Raw genomic sequence first — 19,729 nt, 5'->3', positions numbered from 1 at the left:
CCACAAAATATTTACATGTGCTGTTTGTAAAGGGCAGAGGGCCATGGCACTTCAGGAAGAAGGGAGCGCTCCGCTGCTAATGCACACGAGCTTTTCTGAGGGTTTCTTATCAGCGAGCTCTTCACTGGCTGATTTGCGATGCCCGTGTCCTCATAGTGTCTCGGCACTCAGCGCTTCCGTCCACCGGCATCTTTGTCAAAGTGCTCTGCCTTTTGCGGTGCTCTCTGTGTGAAGATGGGCCCAGTTTTCTTTCTGAGAGATTACAGCAAAAAATGTCGTTGCACACTTTTCACAGGGCACAAATGAAGTATGTATGGTTTCCACACATTCAGCAAAAGATATTTTTATTTCCTTGAATGCTACCCTTTGCTTCTACTCAGTTCTATATTTTATAGAATACGCTGCAGCTGCCAGGTTCCAGGTGTAAAAACATGACAGTTACGAGAAAATGTGAAATTGTAGAGACACTGCAGGGATTTGGGGGCAAAGGGATTTATGTGGGCAACCTTGATTTCTCATCTGCTGCACACTCTTATTTGGATTTTTGACAACTTTCACACCTATTTGTGAATCGAAGACTGAATGAGAACTTAGCTTATTATTATTTTGTTGCTTATATCGAAACCAACTTACAGTCATACTATTTCAGACAGCTGGGTGTGTAACAGGAGCCTTAGAGACTCTGTGTCTTACTTAGTGGTCTTATAGCTGGGTCCTCTCTCGAGTTGAAACTGACACATATCAATTGTCTTTAAACACTGCTCTCCCATCTGTAGTCCCCAAAATCGTGTTCCATCCTGCTGAGTTGTTCAGGAATGTTTTTATTATAAGACATGTTATACAGCAGCTCTGCTTATAGACTGCCTCAACTGGGGTGGTGGGGGGCAGTGAAACACAATGATGGGCAGTCGAATAATGAAAAACTGCACTTGGGGAGGGTGGAAAACATGAACGGGCAAAGCCTGCCTCAGTACCCCAATACCCCAGCCCCCCTCTAATGCTGGTTACTTCTGCTGTACAGGACAAGAGCACCATTTGGCCAGTGTTGAGCCCCTAATGCAGACATTGAGGGCGACTGCATGGAATCTGTGAGCAGCACTGAGCGGCTCATTTAGTTTAGACTTGACCTGCTTTCTGTGGCGTGAAATGGCCTGACATGCTCGAGAGAAGGAAGCATATCCACTGCCGTGCCACCTCCCTAATCCACCTCAGTTAGTGCCAAGCTAAGGGAGAACGGGTACTGTTTTTTCAGCCTTAAGTTTGACTTGGCTTGAGATGGAACCCACAGCTTTCTGGTGTCAGGGTGGACCCTTTGACCACAAGGCCACCAAACCAGAGCTTATTGGAACATAATGTCTTAGAAAGGGTTTCTGCAGAGAACAAAGTAGACATCATAGCTTAAGAAAAAAAGCAACATAACCCGAGGAATTTATTTTTGAGAAGATGTAGTTACTGACCTTAAAAGCCTCTGCTGTTCAGGTCGGAGTTTTTTTCTCTTTAAATTCATGCCTAAACTGCTCAGATAAACAACAGTGGCAATGGCAGTCTGACCCCTTGTTCCACTGACCATAGTTAATCATTTAAATTTCATGATGCAGAATGACAGTGATGTGGATCATCTTTTGGGACCAAGAGTGTGCCACTGACAGGTGATCTGGGCTCATTATGTAATGTGTGCTGCTCAAACCTGCAATAAGGGCCACGCTGGGTGGTGCTCATGCAGGGAAGAAAGTGAGAATGAAGACACTGAAAGTGCCAAAACCTTGAGGGAGTCCTGGCCAGTATGAGAGTGTAGATTTCACTGCAGTGAGATCAGCGACAGATAGCTCTATTAATAGGGACATACACATTCATACAAAGCTGAAAATGGAAATATACACTCCTTCAAAGGAACACAGCTTTTATACTGCACATTTTATCATTTCAAAAATGAAATAAAAGCCTCCAAGGTGGGTTTAATATTAAATGCAATAGGATTAATGTGGCCCTCATTAATGATACTTCCACAAAGTTGCTGACATTCTGAAATGCCATTAAGCCGACATTATTGTTTACTGAGCTTTTCTCCAATGCTTGTCAGGGGTCAGTTAGCAGTTGCCTCACCTCTGCCATGCATGGGGAAATTGTCATGACCCTTTCCTAACCACCACTCGATGCCCATCTTTGTCTGGATACTCTGAGGAATCAGTTGTGAGTTCAGATTTTATCTGTCTCTGTGTTGAAATTTAAATTTCTAAACTGCAAGAAACCTATAATATATTTTCTGCACAATCTATGTTTTTAAAAGAAAGTGAATGTAAGTGTAAAGTTAATGTAGGTCAAACAAAGTGACAGATTGGTTTGTATGACCATTGAATAAATTCTATCCATTGTGACACATACGAAAATACGATACAGTACTTAATTTTCTAATTTGTCAGGTAGTGCTGGTGTCTCAGAGTTCCTGGGCTGTGTGTTTGGGTGTGAATCTGGTTCAGTTTCTATTGTGTTTGTTAACTCTCCACGTGTTTGTGTGAGTTTACTCTGGGTGATCTGGTTTCCTCCCACAGTCCCAGGATCTGTCTTTCAGTTGAATTGGTCACTCTAAATTGCCCATAGTGTGTGTGTGTGTATGAGTAGGTGTGTTACATTGCTCTGCTGTATAAACGTCTTGATAATGGTGTTTAATACAGTGTAGCATTGTACGGCACTTTGGAAAATTTGTCATATTAATACTAATGTATAATAATTGCAAGTTAGTTTGGAGCAAAGTATCTGCTAAATGAATAAATGTGAATTTAAAAATCTAAATCCATATTCAGAGGTACACATCGAGTAATAAAACACTTAGCCCTGTCTCTCGGTCCATAATAAGATGAGGGTGACTATAACCCAACTCTCCTGTGTGACTGAGTGTCAAAGGACCAGACAGCACACCACCAAAGAGCTGCAGAGTAATTAATAAAATAAATCAATAGAAGAAATATAAAATGTTAATTTAGGTAAGCTAACATCATCACTAGAAACGGAGAACAAAATTTGCGCTCTTAATTACATGATGAGGCTATTGATATGGAATTAAGGCAAAAGGCTGGATTGTCTATAAACTATTGTGATGCTTGCTGGTCAGATATAGTACAACAACATTAACACATCATCAGCAATTCATTCTGTTGCATGGCTGCATTCTCAGTGACCTGCACATGGGAACTATTGCAAAAGTGGCCATCTGTTACATATCAGGCACAGTTTTGGGCAAAATAAGCGATATGAGCTAGTTACCCCTTCATGGTCCATCTGCTTAATATTCAGCTGGATGCTCAGGTCTGGAAGCAAGTGTATCATTTAATTCAGGGAAGAAAATATTGCCTTCTATATACACTATGGCCAATGCTCCCAAGCCCCCAGCCCCCACTAATTCTGTTAATTTGGTATCCTCACTCCTGTATTTAACACTTTGGAACTGAAAAGTGTGGTTGTGCTTAAAAATATGATTTATAATGCAATGCAGTTAAGACAGATTAGAAAAAAAAAAAAAAAAAAACAGAACTACAGTATTTTTGAATCACTTAGGTAAATCGAGTGTCAAGAGATGGGATGCCATCAGCTGGAGTGAGATACCTAAGTGGACCACATGACCTTGTAACCTCTGACATTAGGATACACATCATCATGTCTGTAATGTTCTCATTCAAGCTGTTACCAGCTCAATGTGCGGGGTATGTGTTTACCAACAGAAATGACAGACTGTCCACCTTCTTTGTTCAGCTGTACATTAGCAGTTGAGGGGTATTTAGAAAGGTTGACCTGAGAAGGTGAACATGTTATCATGGCCTGAGAGATTACACTGTGTTTGCTGAGAAACAGAAAGCTGCGTGTTGCTTGATAAATAATTAGAACTTCTTACAAATCACTGCCCTAAAATTCAATAACTCTTCACTTCTGTTAAATTTCATGGTGATATCTAATATGAATACAACTTGGGGAATATCGCCATGTTTTAATTATATAGCCTCATTCAGGACTGCTAGGAAATTGGCAGTAATGAATCCATTGATATTGTTCCTTTCATATGAGCTGCAATATTCTGTTTTATCAGCACAAATGTGAGATCAAACATTTGTCCAGATGTTGGTGTTATTAGGCATGAACATGCAGTCTGAAAAAAATGAAACCCATTCTTTTTGGCAGTAGTTATTAAACTCGTCATTGTATTCATTCACAATTCAGAGCATTCATGTCTCATGGACTGAGTCCAGACTGCATGAGGTGGCTCAGAATGAATGGAGAGCCGGCACCCATGGGAACAGTTGTTTTCCATGACAGAGGAGTGTTTTCCTGCTGTCCTATATTTGTCCTGCGAGCTGTCGTCTGAAGCCTGTCCCCCTCCTCCTGAGCTGCACCGCAGCCCACGAACCACAGCCCCCCCGGTCGCCCCGGCTGTCGAAAAGGGCTGGGAAAGGGCAGGATGCGCACAAAGGTCCACCCTCTTACCCCATGTTCTCCCACAGATCAGGAGAGCTTCCTCTGCCCCCACATCTGAACACAGAGACTAGAACAAAGATGCACTACTGTACGTTCCTTCCATAAAACATGCTTTTACTGTATCTTGCTCCTATGAGGCTGGGTAGCAAGTAAGACATCTCAGAAAAAACACTTCCATGGTTGAGAATTGCCCTGTTCACACCAAAATAATGGGAACTGTCTGTTACTGGCAGACTTTGTTAAATACCCCCCCAAGCCAATTACATATGACTGGGATCAGATTTTATACTGTCTCAAAGACAATGCTGAGCAACAGCAAATACAAATGGTCTGTACTTTAGCAAAATTAATGAGTTTTGATGGAAGGAGGCTGCAGGTCTGGAACACTTGAATCTGCAGTATAATTGGTGTGCCACCTGCTTGTAAAAACATTTTTTAAAACTTTTTTAATAATGACATTTGTTCATACTTAAAAGACATGATGTGTGATTCAATGGATGGTAAAATTTAAATTCAGTTGTTGTCAGAATGAACACGTTCGGCAGATACTTTTCTCCAAAAACAACTTGCACTGGGTAATCTTTTCAGGATACGTACTTTTCTCAAGAGTACTGCAGACGGTGGGCTTCAAACCTGCAACCTCTGAATGCAGCAGCGCTTACCACTACATTGCACACAGCCCATCTCAGCCCTTACCACCAATCTTACAAATACTGCAACCCACATTTTAGGAAACCCATATTAAAAAATATGCAATGAAGTAATTTAATTCAGAACAAACAGAAAGCCCCCAGTGGGGATATGTTTTTTTTCTATGTCTTTTTGCAGGGCTAAGGACTATTTTTGCTCAGATCTGTAATTCCACTTGTTCTGATTAATCACTTCGGGAAGAGACACATTTCTTTTGTAATGTCCCATCTGGCACACGCTTTGTAAAGATGTATCAGTGGAATCACCCAAAGCCACACCCAATGCATTGCACTGTTAAACAACAGTAAACGAGAGGTTAACAGGAAAAAAAAACAGAAAAGTGTGATTGTTTTTATGAGACATGTATTCAAGTTTCCAGGAAAGAATCTGGAGACGTGCACATGTGGTGGCCTCCTGGTAAAGACAATGAACTCCAGGGTCATGGGTGCGGTTCCCGCGCAGGTCAGCGTGTGGTCGGCACCAACAGTGTTGGGTTCTTGACCTCAATTCCTCCCATGGGGAAGGACAATGAGGGATAAATTGCTGACGCTCAGCTGATGAGCAGAATAATGGTGTTACCACCGAGGTACCGGATGACAACCCACCGGGAGCATGAATGTTCACAGCTGGATGGCCTCGCTGCTCGCAGCGGTCGCTGTTAACCTCCGATTCTGTGCTGATTGGCATTAAAATGTGGACGTGGCTTCCTGCTGAGAGAAACTTTTGCCCATATCTGATACCATGGTCTGTCTCCAGGGCATGACGGGAAGCCTGGTTAGATAAGTTCCTGGTTCGCCACTTTGTGCTGCCACTGGGTACAATCTGTGCTATGGTTGCATTGTGTGTGGAGAAAATACACTGAAAAGTGGACATAAAACTTGAGCAGAGTCCCTCCCTGCCCCCTTGCTTTGCTTCCGTCCGACTGGAGAACTCATTGCCCCCGTTACCCTTCTCATAGAAACACAGCATCTGGATTTGCTTATTTGGGATTTTACACATTGAGTCCAACAACTTTATGACTTAGACAAAGTGCAAATAAAAGGTTGCAGCTTTTTTAAAGCCTGTTGGAGCTAAGAGCTAACTGGATGGAGTGCTTTGCGTGCCACTTGTACCCAGATGATTGCATGCCCCTCACCTTTGATACATCCTTCTTTTTACCAGCACACTCCTGCACTTATTGCTCTGTACTAAACAGTGATATTTTTCCCTCATTAAACAGATGCAAAGAATGGATGGAGCGCTTGTGTTCCGGGGCACGGTGGCGCAGCGGGTTTGGCCAGGCCCTGTTCTGTGGCGGGTCTGGGGTCGAGTCCCGCTTGGGGTCGCCTTGCGGCGGACTGGCATCTCGCCCTGGGTGTGTCCCTTGCACCCTGTGTTGCCGGGTTAGGCTCCGGTTCGCCACAACCCTGCTTGGGTCAAGCGGTAGTGAACATCGTGTGTGTGTGTGTTTGCGTTCTGAAATACCTTGTGTCAGCTGTAGTGTTTTCCTGCTGCACAGCATGATGGTGGATGGACCGGGGTACGAGAGCTGGAAACGACAGCACTTTTTTCATATGCCGAGGCCCTTGCGACGCTCCACTACCTGGGAGGGTTGAGTGCATGCAGAGGAACAGTGAGCTGGGCTCAGTGCAGGGGTTTGTGGGGGAAGGGCCCACCCCCACCAGCTTGTCCGGCTCCATGCAAAACGCAACAGCTTTACTGTATTCCAACACTTTAATAGTGCATCTCCCCCTCTCCTAGCAGCCTTTCGGCATTTGCTGCTCCTGTTTAAAGTCAACATGCCCCAAATGCGCTTTGTGCGCTTCCTGCCAACGCCCCGAGTGACCGGTGCCTTTTACCATAAAGCAGCCGCCGGCCTGCCGTCCCAAGGCCACCGTGTGCTGCTCTACCCCCTGTCTTTCTGGCGCAGCGTGTGTTTTCTGTTTCAGCCCATTTCCTGCCTTTACTGTGTCATGATTATAAGGCTGCAGTTATTGACGGAGACTGTCTGTCAGTTGCCTGTCCGAGCTGTGCGGGCTGCAGCTGAATCAACAGCGTAGCGCTCAGCCCCGGGCCGCAGCGCCCGCTCCCAGCATTCCCAGCCACGCTCACACTAAACCTACGTCTTCCTCTCACGCGCAGCACCGAAGAAAAGTTCACAATGAGCCGATAATAAAAAAGAGCCACAGTTACCTACAGTTCTCCTTCCCATTCATCTTGGGTTTATTGCTATATATGGAAAAGGGAGATATTTTCAATGAACTTCAGATGACAATGCTAAATGTGTTGTAGTGAGACTGCGTGTACCTTCCCATTTATAAGTATTATTATTTTTATTATTATTTTAAATCTGTAACAGTTAATGAATGTTTTGGATAATAAAACATATCCCTTTATAAATAATTGACAAGAGTAATCATGCAGACACTCTCTTTTGTGAAATACTGCTGTAAGGAGAAATGTACCATCTTCCCGTTTTCCCACCCCCTCCCCCTCCCCCTCCCCCGCCCCCCCAGCCCTTTCCTTTGCGGTCATCGTGCTGTCTCATGGTTATTTAGAGCTCCTGTTAAATGTTTGTGTGTAAGAAAGCGGTGCCTGGAGATCACTGCGACAGCTGCTGCTACTGGGCCCGGTAGACGCATGCCTTGAATTAAGCAATCAATCAGCGCGTTTCGTTTATTTCGGCGGCAGCCTTCAGCATGTCATAGACTCCATGGTTCTTTGGGCAAGACCGTGGCTGCAAGAGTGGCAACGCTAAGTGAGATGGAAGGTTTGTACCGCTAAGGATCGAATGGTCACCGACGCTAAATTTTCATCCATCTGGTAACACTCGTGTTTCAACTTTCGGTACCTTTTCATTAGCGGGATCCTCATTACTGCGCTGCAAAGGTTTCCAGGAACCAAACGCTGAGCTTGGGATCACCGCACTGCAGATGGCAAATAATAGTTGCCGGCTGCCCTGGCACACGGTGACATCACTTCTTGTAACTGTGGCCCTTATTTGGAACTTCAGCAATAGTGACATATTTCAGATCACATAAATGTCACAAAGCTATGCGTACAACAACAGAACAGCTCCGCTACAAGCACCCTTTCTCATTATAATTTGTGACTTTCTGTTTCCGAAACAGAGGTAATCAGATCAAAGTAAGCTTGACCGAAAACAAAAAGCACCATGAATATTGTTCATACTCATTCACACAAACAGTCAGACCTTCCACTTGAGATGATGGTCAATTTTTCACAGCTCTGGCCAATGTGACACCTTCCAGAGACTTCCAGAACTCTGCCAAAGGCCTCCTCTTCTGCACTAGCAATATTCTGAGGTCTTTGGGATGTCTTTGTTTCATATACATGTTTATGTATAACATACAAAAACTGCTAGAGGTTACCACAAGGAACAGTGCTGGATGATGCACGCAGACATGGATTTGACTCAAGCTCAGTCTGTGTGGAGTTTGCACGTTCTCTGTATTTTCATGTTAAGCAGTGTCTTCCACAGTCCAAAGACATGTGTTTCAGGTGGACTGATCAATCTAAATGGCCCCCAGTGTGTGTGTGTAAGCTAGGGAGCGAGAGAGAGAGAGCGAGAGACTGCCCTGTTATGGAATGTGTGTGATAGACTATATTTGGAAAACAGACATTTTACAATATATATTTTACAGCTGTTCCCTAAAGGGGCCACATACCACTGTTTCTTGTTGATTTTCTTAATAAAACCTTTCTTGCCGAGGACATGCATTTTGCCCTTTTCAGCTGTCCTGCCCACTTCCACTCCGTAATCATACTCACACACAGCAATGTCTTCAGGCTCGCCTTAACACACACACGCACACGCACACGCGCGCACGCACACGCACACACACACACACAGAAAGGCCCAAGGTTAAACTTAAAGTCAGTGTTTAGATAAGTGTTTGAGTTTTTTTTTTTTTTCCGACACATGAAGTAGCCAGACCTCTTAGTTAATTTGTCCCTCTACTTGTTGTATATTTTTAGTTTGTATAAATCAGCTCCCTTGAAATGCTGTGGATGAATATTCATGAAGGCCTTGGGTGCGGATGATTCCGCATCTCAGTGGATTTCTGTGGACACTACAAAACATAGGTTCACCATTGGATGAATGGTCGTTTTAGAAGCGTATATGGTCAATGTAGCTCCTGCTTTTTTAATTTGTGTACAGCTTAAATTTCACCATCTACAGAGACCACACACTCGAGTGAGTCGCCCTGCTCACTGTGCCTAACAAGGGGTCCTGAGTATTCTCTGCTCAGACAGTGAATTTTCTCTTGTTTTTCTCTCATACCTTCAGCACTCGAACTTGGAGTCTAAGGCATAAGTAACAAGATACTGCTGGGGTTTTGGTTGAACCCTCTAGGCCCGTGGCCCTGGGCTCCAAAGATTGCATAGGACTTGATTGTATAGTACATGCCACTGACTTATGGCTGAGCGACCCATTGTAAGTGGTGTATCTAGCAGTGTAAGTCACCGCGGTGAATAAGGTATGTGGGCTGATAACAGTACATAGAGTTCATTGGAAGTGGCTTTGGAGAAAGATGTGTGCTAAATACATAAATGTAAATGTAAATGTAAATAGGAGGAAATGGGTGATGTACGGATTGCTAGGACCTGTCTGTAAATGCATCGGAGCAAAGGCCCTTTTATTTCATTTGCATTTTTATTACTGTTTTTTCACAGCATTACACTTCTATTTTTATTTACATTTTGTTTTCTTGCTTCATTATCAATAAAGTCACCCATGCAATGGACTGACTTGACTGTTTACCTGTTACTGTCTATTACCGCTCTCATTTGGTTTTTTATTTTGCAGTACCTACAGTAGATTACATATTCACGTTGACCCTGTGCAGCCTCTTGCTGTGACAAGATGTGTTTTCCGAAGGCTCCTGTGAAACATCTGCTTTAGATCAATACACTCCTGTTTACTTTGGAAGCGAGAGGACCCAAAGGAGTGCTTGCTTAGCTGTCATTCAGATGCACTGTAGTTTAAGAGGAGCTCCAGCTTGTAAAGGCGAGTGCACTGTGTGAGTCGCTTCTTGTGTCTTGTGTGAGTCGCATATTATGTCCCATGTATTTTCTGAGTGCATCTTCACCTGGATAAGGGCAGCAGGGTGGTGCAGTACGGTGACCACCAGGAAAAGCTTCTCCTGTAACCTTCAAAAAATGGACTGAATTTGAATTGGTCCAGCAGAATGCAAGGCTGTTCAAATGCGAAAGAAATGTGTGTCTGTGGATGAAAGTCTTGGCAAAGCAACAAAGTAATAAGAATAATAATATGTGACTGGTTGCGCCTATTCCATTTTGGCATGAGAGGTAAGAGAGGTCTTGTCTCAGCATCAACATCATACATCTTGACCCTGTGAAGTGGACTCGATGCGCTCAGGAACTGGCTGGTAAAAACTGAGGGCTTCAAGGACAACCCGATGAGGACAACTGCACGCACAGCGCTGTGAGATCAAATTCCAGGGCACCACTAATACTGGGCCACTGAGATTTACATGTGGTCTGTCTGCATGAGATTGTCTTGTGAGTAACTAAATGACATAACTAGTTAGATATTTGTGAATGATTTTGAAATGCGTCTCCTTCGATGGTACACATCCTGTTGCTGTCACGTTTGGCACCTGCGTGTTGCCATGCAGGCCACAGAGGACCTGCTGCATTGCAGGTGAGGCAATTCATATTATAAAATAAAATAAAAGAAAATTCGTATCCTCAAAATCACTTCAGTGTAAACATTTCATCATGCGCTTAAACCGGAAGCAATGCGAAGTACTGCCGAGGCCCGTAGCGCCCTGTAGCGCACCTTTAGTCGGAAAAGAGTGTCCGTGACGATGTTCCACCAAGATCAATCCTGCAGACGAAGCGCGTCGCTGCACCGAAATGGAGTTTAAGCATATTGACGAGCACGGCTGTTTTCTCAGACACCTCTCGAACCACGCGGAGGACCGAGGCGAATGAAAGTATTTGGCCTGCTAATAACTAACAGTGAACCCAGAGCCAATGACAGTTTGACCTGTGAGTACAAAAGCAGCCTTCGGAAGAGTAAACCAATAGCTCTTCACAAGCAGATCTGTCGTTCTGATGAGCAGCAGGGTCAACGCTAACTTTTAATTTGAGCCCTGAGGCTGTTTCGCCTCCGGAGGAGATGCTGAAAATCGCCTCGTTCTGCGCGGCTCTTTGAAAACCTTTACAGGGTGGCGGTAGCAGTAATCAGACACGAGAAAGACAATATCCTCTATACCTATACAGTGTAAAATAGGCATATCATTTCGTTCTGCTCTCAAGACATCTCCGCTTACCTTCCCTTTTCATTTGCCAAACTGAGAAATAAAGTCACAGCTTCGGACTTTGATCATAAAAGTGCGGAACGTGTCAGAATTGGAGTGTGAATCTTGGGATTTGCCAAGGTTATTATCTCTGTACAAAATAAAGCATCTTTGCTGGAGGAGTATCTGAAGTCATCGTGACAGGAAACTTCAGTCCCGGATGTGCCAGAGTCTTGGGACGTTTGGAAACGGAAACAAATATAACCTAAAACAAAAGGGAAGAAGAGCTTTTCCTCTGAGCGCAGCAAAATACCTAATTCATAGATCTATGGGCAAGAATACATTGACCAAATTAATAAAGTTTGTATAATTTTACAGATTTCAATAAAACTGCCATATCGATTTATTCTCATATTATGGCTTCCAATAAAAGCTGGGAATAGCAAAACAGTTGAAGGACACATTAATAATCGTCATTATCCAGGAGCCATAATATTCATTTGCTCGTTGACGGTAACTGCTTGTCCCATGCAGGGTCGCAGTAGTCTGGAGCCTATCCTAAGAGCATAGGATGTGAGATAGGACACAGCCTGGACTGGGCACCAGTCCACTGCAGGGCAGTCACACACATTCAAACACTCCTCCATGGACACAGCAAGGGTAATCCAGAGTCACCGGTTAACCTGAAACACCCCCAACCCTTCACCCCTTGAACTGCGGGGTGAATCCGGAGCCCCTGGAAAACGCATGCGAGAACTTGGAGAGAAGATGCAAAGGCTGAGCCAAATTCTCACACACACCTGGACCCAGAGCCCCAGAGTTGTGAGGCAGCAACACAAAAAGTGAAAAGAATAAATAGACAGTGAGGATTCTACTGTGCATGGAGTTTCAGCTGTTTTCGCCAGAACGCTGTATATTGACGAATGGTTTTTACGACCTTGATGCTGCTTTGAGCATCTGGTTGTGATCCAGTTGGAACATGTGCTGTTGTTTGGTAAAAAAGCTGCGTCACATGGGCGAGCTGAGAGCATATAGGTGCCCTCGCGCTCGAGGGCCTGCCTGGCACCGGCAGCAGACAATCGCCTCTGCTGGGATGGTACCGGTCAATAATGACCCCGGAGAAGCGTGCGTCGACTGCGTGCGACCTCTCGTCTCTCTTACATTTTGGAATCCCTATTTATTTTCTCCCTCCGTGTTAATTGAGCCACATGACTCACCGAACTCGCAGCGTTTCTCCGCAAAATGCCTCCCTGCCCACCGTTAATGACAATCCAGCCTGGTTCAACAGTAATGTCTTTAAACTGTAATGTATTCCTGACGAGGAGAGGAGGAGAGGCAGTGCCAGCTCCCCGCTGATGGGTGAGTCATGCTGCTCTCCACAGGAGAGGTGGAGTCGGACGCACGGGGGTTGCGGGGAGGGGGGCGCTCGGCAGCAGCCGACAGGTCCGCCTCCTCCTTTGCCGCCGTCGTCCGCGCTCGTTAAATCTGATACCGCAAACTCGCTTCATTAAGGTCCTTTTCAAACACTGGAGTAGTCTGGAAACTTATGAATATTCATTAATTTCCCGCATCGCAAGGATTTGAAGGAAAAGTCATGTCGTTGCCTGGAGTCAGGCAGGAAGACAATTCCAATGATCACTTTCCAGTCCACAGTTCACAGATACTTCCCAAGTGCATGATATCTCCATCTCTGCGCGCTGAAAGCTGGCGCTCGCATGCCTGCTTTTGTCTGCAGGATCATTTCCAAGCTTCCCCACTGCAGATCAAATGTGCACCGGCACAACAGATGCACTGACTATACGACGATGCGCGAAGAGTGAGGAGTTGTTGTTCGTAACTTGACAAAGAATCCCGGGCAGCTTTCCGTACCCAGCTGGCCGACTGTCTTCTCCAGACCTTCAGCCAGACTTCCATTCGGTCTCGTCACAACAAGGCACAACAGTTTCCTTGACGACATCAACAAGTGAACTCCCGTCCCAGGACTTTTACCATAGATGTCTAAAACGCCACAAATGCAAGGATCGCAGGTAGCATAGTGGTAAGATCTGCTGCTTTGTTCTCAGAAGGTCTCAGCTTTGAATCCCACCTACTGCACCTCTCAGTAAGGCACATACACTTAACCTTACCAGCTGTGTCAAAGGGTAAATCACTGTAAGTGACTTTGTGTTACCATAGGGCAGTGGTAGCGTAGCGGTAGGTACCGCTGCCTTCGCACGCAGAGGCTGCAGGTTTCAATCCCAGCTCTCGCTGTAGCTCCCTTGGCAAGGTGCTTACCCTAAAATTGCTCCAGTAAAATTACCCAGCTGTGTAAATGGGCAAATAATTGCAAGTCGCTTTGGAGAAAAGCATCAGATAATGAATAAACGTAAATAGTGCATCTCAGCCACTTGGAAGGTCAGTCGTGCATTTTGCTGTGCTCAGAGAATAAAGGTGAGTGGCACATACCCTCTGGAGGCACCACGAGGGCTTCCCTCTGGTGCTCTCTCCATAACCATGTCTACCCCAACCATGGAGCATCATCCTGGATGTAATCATTCACCTTTTTCTTAAAGAAAGAGCTGCTGGCTGGATGGATGGAAGCACATTCATTGTGTCCACTCTCCATCACATGGGTAACGTGTGTGCGTGCTGGCGTGTGTGTCTTTTGCTTCACTCGAATGAAAGAAACATGGTGAAAAACTGTGTGTGTGTGTGTGTGTGTGTGTGTGTGTGTGTGTGTCTCTTTTCGCATGGACAGACAGTAGGGTTAGGTTTGGTGTCCCTGTGCTCTCTTCCTCAACAGGGAACAGCTGTATGGTGACGCCTCCAACATACAGTTACATAAACAAGAAGGGCTCCTGCTCCTCATTCCACTCCAATTATATGCCTATTTGGGGGCCACAGAACAACACAGATTTCAGGGGAGATTAAGAATCACTTGAGCAGTTCCAGCAAGAGTCCTTTCAATTGGATTTAAATGAGAGCTGGACCGAGCCTGGACGTACAGGGAGCGAGACATGGAGAGAGAGAGAGAGAGAGAGAGAGAAAGGAAGGGAGGAGAGCAAATCACCGTAAACTGCGGGACGTTTCATACACACTCGCCGTACACAGAGGGCAAAAACTTGAGCTGCAAATGAGGCAGGAGCTGCAGCGCGCCGAGACGTCCGGCCCTCTTTTGTGGGCCGCTGCCCACGCGAGCGCCTCCGTACGCGACGGAGTCGAGGGCCGATTCGAGTCGACGTCGGCTGTGGGAGGGGGACGTTTGTCGAGGGCATCTCTGCTCATTCGGAGCTCAGCAGCCGTGAGGAGGCTGCCCGCCCTCCGCACACACACACACACACACACACACACACATACACCCCGCCCCCACCTCCTCACTGCCTGAAGGCCAGCAGGTCTGCGGCGCTTGCGCTGAGTGCGAGGCTCATCTGCTGTATCAGGAGCTCGCACACTTTCGCAAAGGTGTGCCAGGCTTCTGAAGCACTTTGACTGCACCGTATTAAAAGCGAAAAAAGAAGAAACTGTCAAAAAAGTAAACAAATTCAACAGCAAAAAAAAATCTATTATGCTACTTTAGTGAAAGGAATGCTTTTCTTATTTTAGTCTTGTGCGGATGGTGTTATGATTTTATTTATGGTATTAAAGAGGCCCTGAGCGTCATGGTACGTCCAGCACGGTCTCCTCAGTGCAGTGAGCAAAGTGTTGCCAATAGGATGAGTGTAAGAACGATGGTGTAAAACCGCACGTGACCCTTTGCCCCGTCGGCATCGCTCTTTGTAGGCGGTGCGCGACGTGTCCCCCCCGACCCCCGCCCGAACGATGAACGGCGCTCCTGCCTCTCGCTCCTCGGCCCAACAAAGCGAGGCCTCTCCATCCGCCTTTGCTGTTTTTCGTGGCGAGGGCCCGGCTCGTGAAAGGCGTTATCAAGATTTTAATAACTTTTGGGGGATTACAGTAATAAAGGGTGGGCGAGAGATCCAGGCGTTACACTTAGCTGTCCATTTAAAGCGTGCTTTTTGGACGCCAAACAAGTCATAGCCAGGTCCAAAAATACTCGCTGTGCGTTGGAATGCAGAACTAATCTCAGCCTTGGGACAATATAATACATGAGCTGTATTTGCGGAGAGCGGAGGCGTCCGGGGGCTGCGGTCTCTGGGAGGAGGGCAGCGAGAGGTGAAGGTGACGTGTCGATCGAAAGAAAAGCTCTCGCGGATCTGGCAGCGATATCAAAGAGAGCGGCACGGCCGCGCACGTTCGTTCCGGCAGCGGCACGAGCGCGCCGGCACGCTCGAGAGGAGCGCCTCTCACCTTGTCGGCGCCTCGGAAATGCGGCCCCCGAGAGAATCCTTCCGAGAGGTCGCCGGGAAGGGAAACGTGACCGGCGGCGGGAGATACGTAAGGGAAGCGGTTCACCGGAGAGCACGCCGCCCATAAGTGAGCGCAGGCCGCCGTGCGGCAAAGGCCCACGTTCCAGTGATGTCTTTCATATGTTTCTCGTGCGTTCCGCTGAGCTCTCCCGCCCGCCCGCACGTGTCGTGAGCGCGATGCTCTGCGTTGCCCCCCGTTGCCGGCTCCTTGGCTCGGGCCTTTTCATGCGCCGGAAACTTTCGGAAAGACCGACCTGCGCGGCGTGTGCCGCTGACGTAAGAAAGAGAAACGCAGGAGGCGGCTATATTGGCGGGTGAAAATATTTTGAGAGAATATTAACTCGGCAAAGCGGTGCGGTATTTATTTGTCGCTTACTGCCGGGGCGCTCGGTAACATTTTCCGCATCTTCTTTGTGCTACTGATACACTTCTTCTGTGGTATTCTGGCTCCCATCTTTTTAGCCAGGTTTTTGCAATGTGATGTGACCTCAGGAAAGAAGTGGCATTTAAATGCAGCTCCATAGCGCCCCTTGCTGGCCGCACTGCGCGCTGCCTTCAATCTCAGCTGTGTCGTTCATCGGCGGCACGTGACCCGGTGACTCTCATTCATTGGCCCCTTAAACACCTTTTACTGCTGTTTATTGTGAGCATGTAGCAGCATAAGGGGAAATGGTAGGTAAAGTCAAAGGTAACTCTTTCCCAGGAAATGGTTACATCTCTTCGCAGTTTGTTCTGCACTAAATGTCACACTTTTGCACCATAATTTACCGTAGGATCGGTGCCGAGAGCGTCTCCGTTGCGTGATTTCCGCAGCCCATCCCCTCAAAGAGGTTACAGTCTTTTACCTTCAGTCACCCCCTGGTACCACCAGGCCAGAGCGGTCGACGCAAACCGACGCCACAACACCCCCGCCACCCATGCTGGTGCCATCGCTGTCCGCACCAGTCTGTACTATGGGCGCTCATCCATTCTTTTCAACATCCCAGATCTGTTGACACCATCTCTACGACTCCGTGACTCCCCAAACGTCCCGCTTCCGCTCACCACATCCTGCGCTTCCGCGGACCCCCCCCCGACACACACACACACACACCTCCCCTGGCTCAAGCGACATAGAGACTCTCCCCCCCCCCCGAAGAGCAGCACGTACATTGGACTTTTAGGGAAGATATAAGTGGTTCTAATGACCAGCCACAGCTTTTCCTCCCATTAACTTGCAGCCCTTGCCCAGGAGGTCGGAAGCGTATGAGTAAGACAGCACCCCCCGCTCCAGGAAGAAGATAATTACACATTATCTCAAATTCACAGCACTGAACTTTTCACCACGTTTTCACCGTACGATGTGTCTCGCCACTTGCTGCGCTTTCGAAGAAGCACAACAACACGCTCCCCAGTCAGTGGGAGCTGCACAGACTCACTTGACGTGTTGACTTGTTAAAAAGCTCACAGACACAATCTCCCCTCGCAGCTTTGCCATCATTCCTACTGGGCTTCATGCAGAGGTGTTAAAGCAGCTCTTTAGCGCATCCGCAGCGCCGCCGCTTTGTGTCCCGTCACATTATTCACGGCAAGCGGAACCGCCGCGCCGGGTCCTCGGCCCATCCGAGCCGCGGCTCCTGCGCTCTAATCACGTAGAGCAAGAAGACGTGCGGACAGGCGCCGTGTCTTTGATCGGAGATTGAGCGTTCGCTCTGGGTTCGGGCCCCGGACGTGATGAACGAATCGAGAAGAGCGAGCCGGGTTCGTGGGTCGGTGTGTCGTTGCCTCCTAATCCACGGGTTCCACATTATAAGAGCCAAGAAGTCTGCTGTGAGATTAAAGGAAACCAAACACATGCAGGCTATGAAACCAACCGTATTTTTACCACGCCGATAAACCCAGTTTCAAAGCTGCGGCCGCAAATGCGCATTTTAAACTTGCGATCTCTTCGCATTCTAGGTAGCGATTAGAAGTCGTGATGGCAATTTAAATAAAGCAGAAGCATCAGGGTTCGGTTATGGGACACACCTTTGTTCAAATCAGTCCAGCCGGTCTGTACCGTGTGACACCTTCTCACACCGCTACTGTGTCCGTGTCTCTGCTCCGGTCCTCTAACGTATGATGTGTCCAATTAGAAGTTGAAATAACGCACCATTTCCCTACCATTTCTGGTGCGATGAAATCCCAAAAGAACGAATGTGACTGGGGACAGATCCGAATGTAGCAGAAATGACCCTTTTAAATGACCTTTGTATGTTTCGGAACATACATCCGCACACGTGATCGGAGGAAACGGGACAAAACCAGCTTAACCGGTATAAACAGGTGAGACATAAGGCATGAAAAAGCAGATGTTTCTGACGCTGGACTGGTTCCCAGTAGATGATTTCATCCGTCAGAGCGCACGCGCTTGCCTCGTAGTGGATTTTAGCAGGAGCCGCCGTGCTCCCGGCTCTCTGACTCCGAAGTGTGCGCTCACCTCACACGCCAGTGGCCTGAGCAATATTGTAACAACCCACGTTACTGCTTTAATGTAAATAGTTGCATTATGGGAAATCTGTAAATAATGTCCGTAACCGCTGGGGTTACGTCGGGGGGAAATGGTGGGTTGACTGGCTGCCACGGTGTTAGAGAGAACTTAGGGGCGCTAAGGCAGGTTGGCTGTAAGCGCAGGTCTTGGAGGAAAAGGGGTCCTCGGACCGAGAGCATTATTCCCTTTGTGTTGGTGTTCAAATAAACCGTTCGTTATGAACGCTGCCTCCGCGTCCTCCTTCGCCCCATCCAAACCCACGGCGCTGCGCGCCACAATATAAATGAAACATAATGGGAAGCAGTGTATTACAGTGCTTTATTACTGTACTGAAAGGGCCGGTCGTGAGACATAGTTACAACGATTCAATACAAAGAAAAATACGTACGGTACATATCCCCATATACTGGCACAGAATAATAAATTTATTGGAGAATAAATTTGCAGTCTCTTAGGGCACATGGTTTTAATAATCATATAAAGCACAGAATTACCAAACTACTGCAGCATTAGAGCATTCCCGTGAATGTTTGTGTGGAGGGTTGGGGCTTTTGTTGCTCACGCTGTAGCCTTTGCAGCGGCTGCGAGATGTCAGGGCCCTTGCGGCGACGGGAGGAGAGCTGTGGGACCGGAGCCCACGTGCTAATGGTTCCCGGAGTAACGTGAGCAGAACCCGCAGTAGGATCCTATTGCTCTCGGTGACACCACTGTGACCGTGACAAAACACACACACACACACACACACTTTGGCAGGGATTTGAGGGAAAAGAGAAAATTGGAAAGAGCAAATACAGGGATGGATGGAAAGTGAAGTGTGACTGGCTTCTACAATAATAGTTTGTGTCCCTTTCTGAATTGCAAAACTCTTCACATTTAGCACTTTCACTTCAAAGGAGCTGCAGCCCTTTCCCCGCATAGCCGTCTTTTTGCATATTGAAGGATTAGCGTCACGTCGAGGGACTAAAGCTGCCAAACATGGTCACTCTGGTGAAGGGTTAGATTGTTGCTTTGAATAAACGCACTTTACATGTTGGGCACAGCTCCGTTCGTTTTGACAACCTTTTGAAAACACGTGTTTCTGCTGACCATTTAATGGGCAAAAGTCGCTTTTGGGTTACGGCTGAATTTGGAAACTTTCTGCTGAAACGCTGCAATCATAAGTGATGACGACCTTTGATACAGACACATTTTATTTATTTCGACTCTCGTTCACGTCAACAAATCAATCAGAGCTACAATTTTTGATCGTTTTAGAAGAAATGTGGATTTAATACATAAAACTTTTATAAACATTCTCTGACTCTTGAAAAATCTAAGAAATGCCATATATAAATAATATATATAAAGCGTGCATTATACAACTGTCAATATTTTCAACATTATTTCATCATAAACCATATTTTTCAGTAAATGCATAAATAATTTGTATAACTTCAAGGTCCACACAGTGA

This window comes from Scleropages formosus, chromosome 8 (assembly GCF_900964775.1).
Source record: "Scleropages formosus chromosome 8, fSclFor1.1, whole genome shotgun sequence".
Taxonomy (NCBI): Eukaryota; Metazoa; Chordata; class Actinopteri; order Osteoglossiformes; family Osteoglossidae; genus Scleropages; species Scleropages formosus.
The sequence above is the reverse complement of the archived record's forward strand: the minus strand, read 5'-3'. Positions refer to the sequence as shown.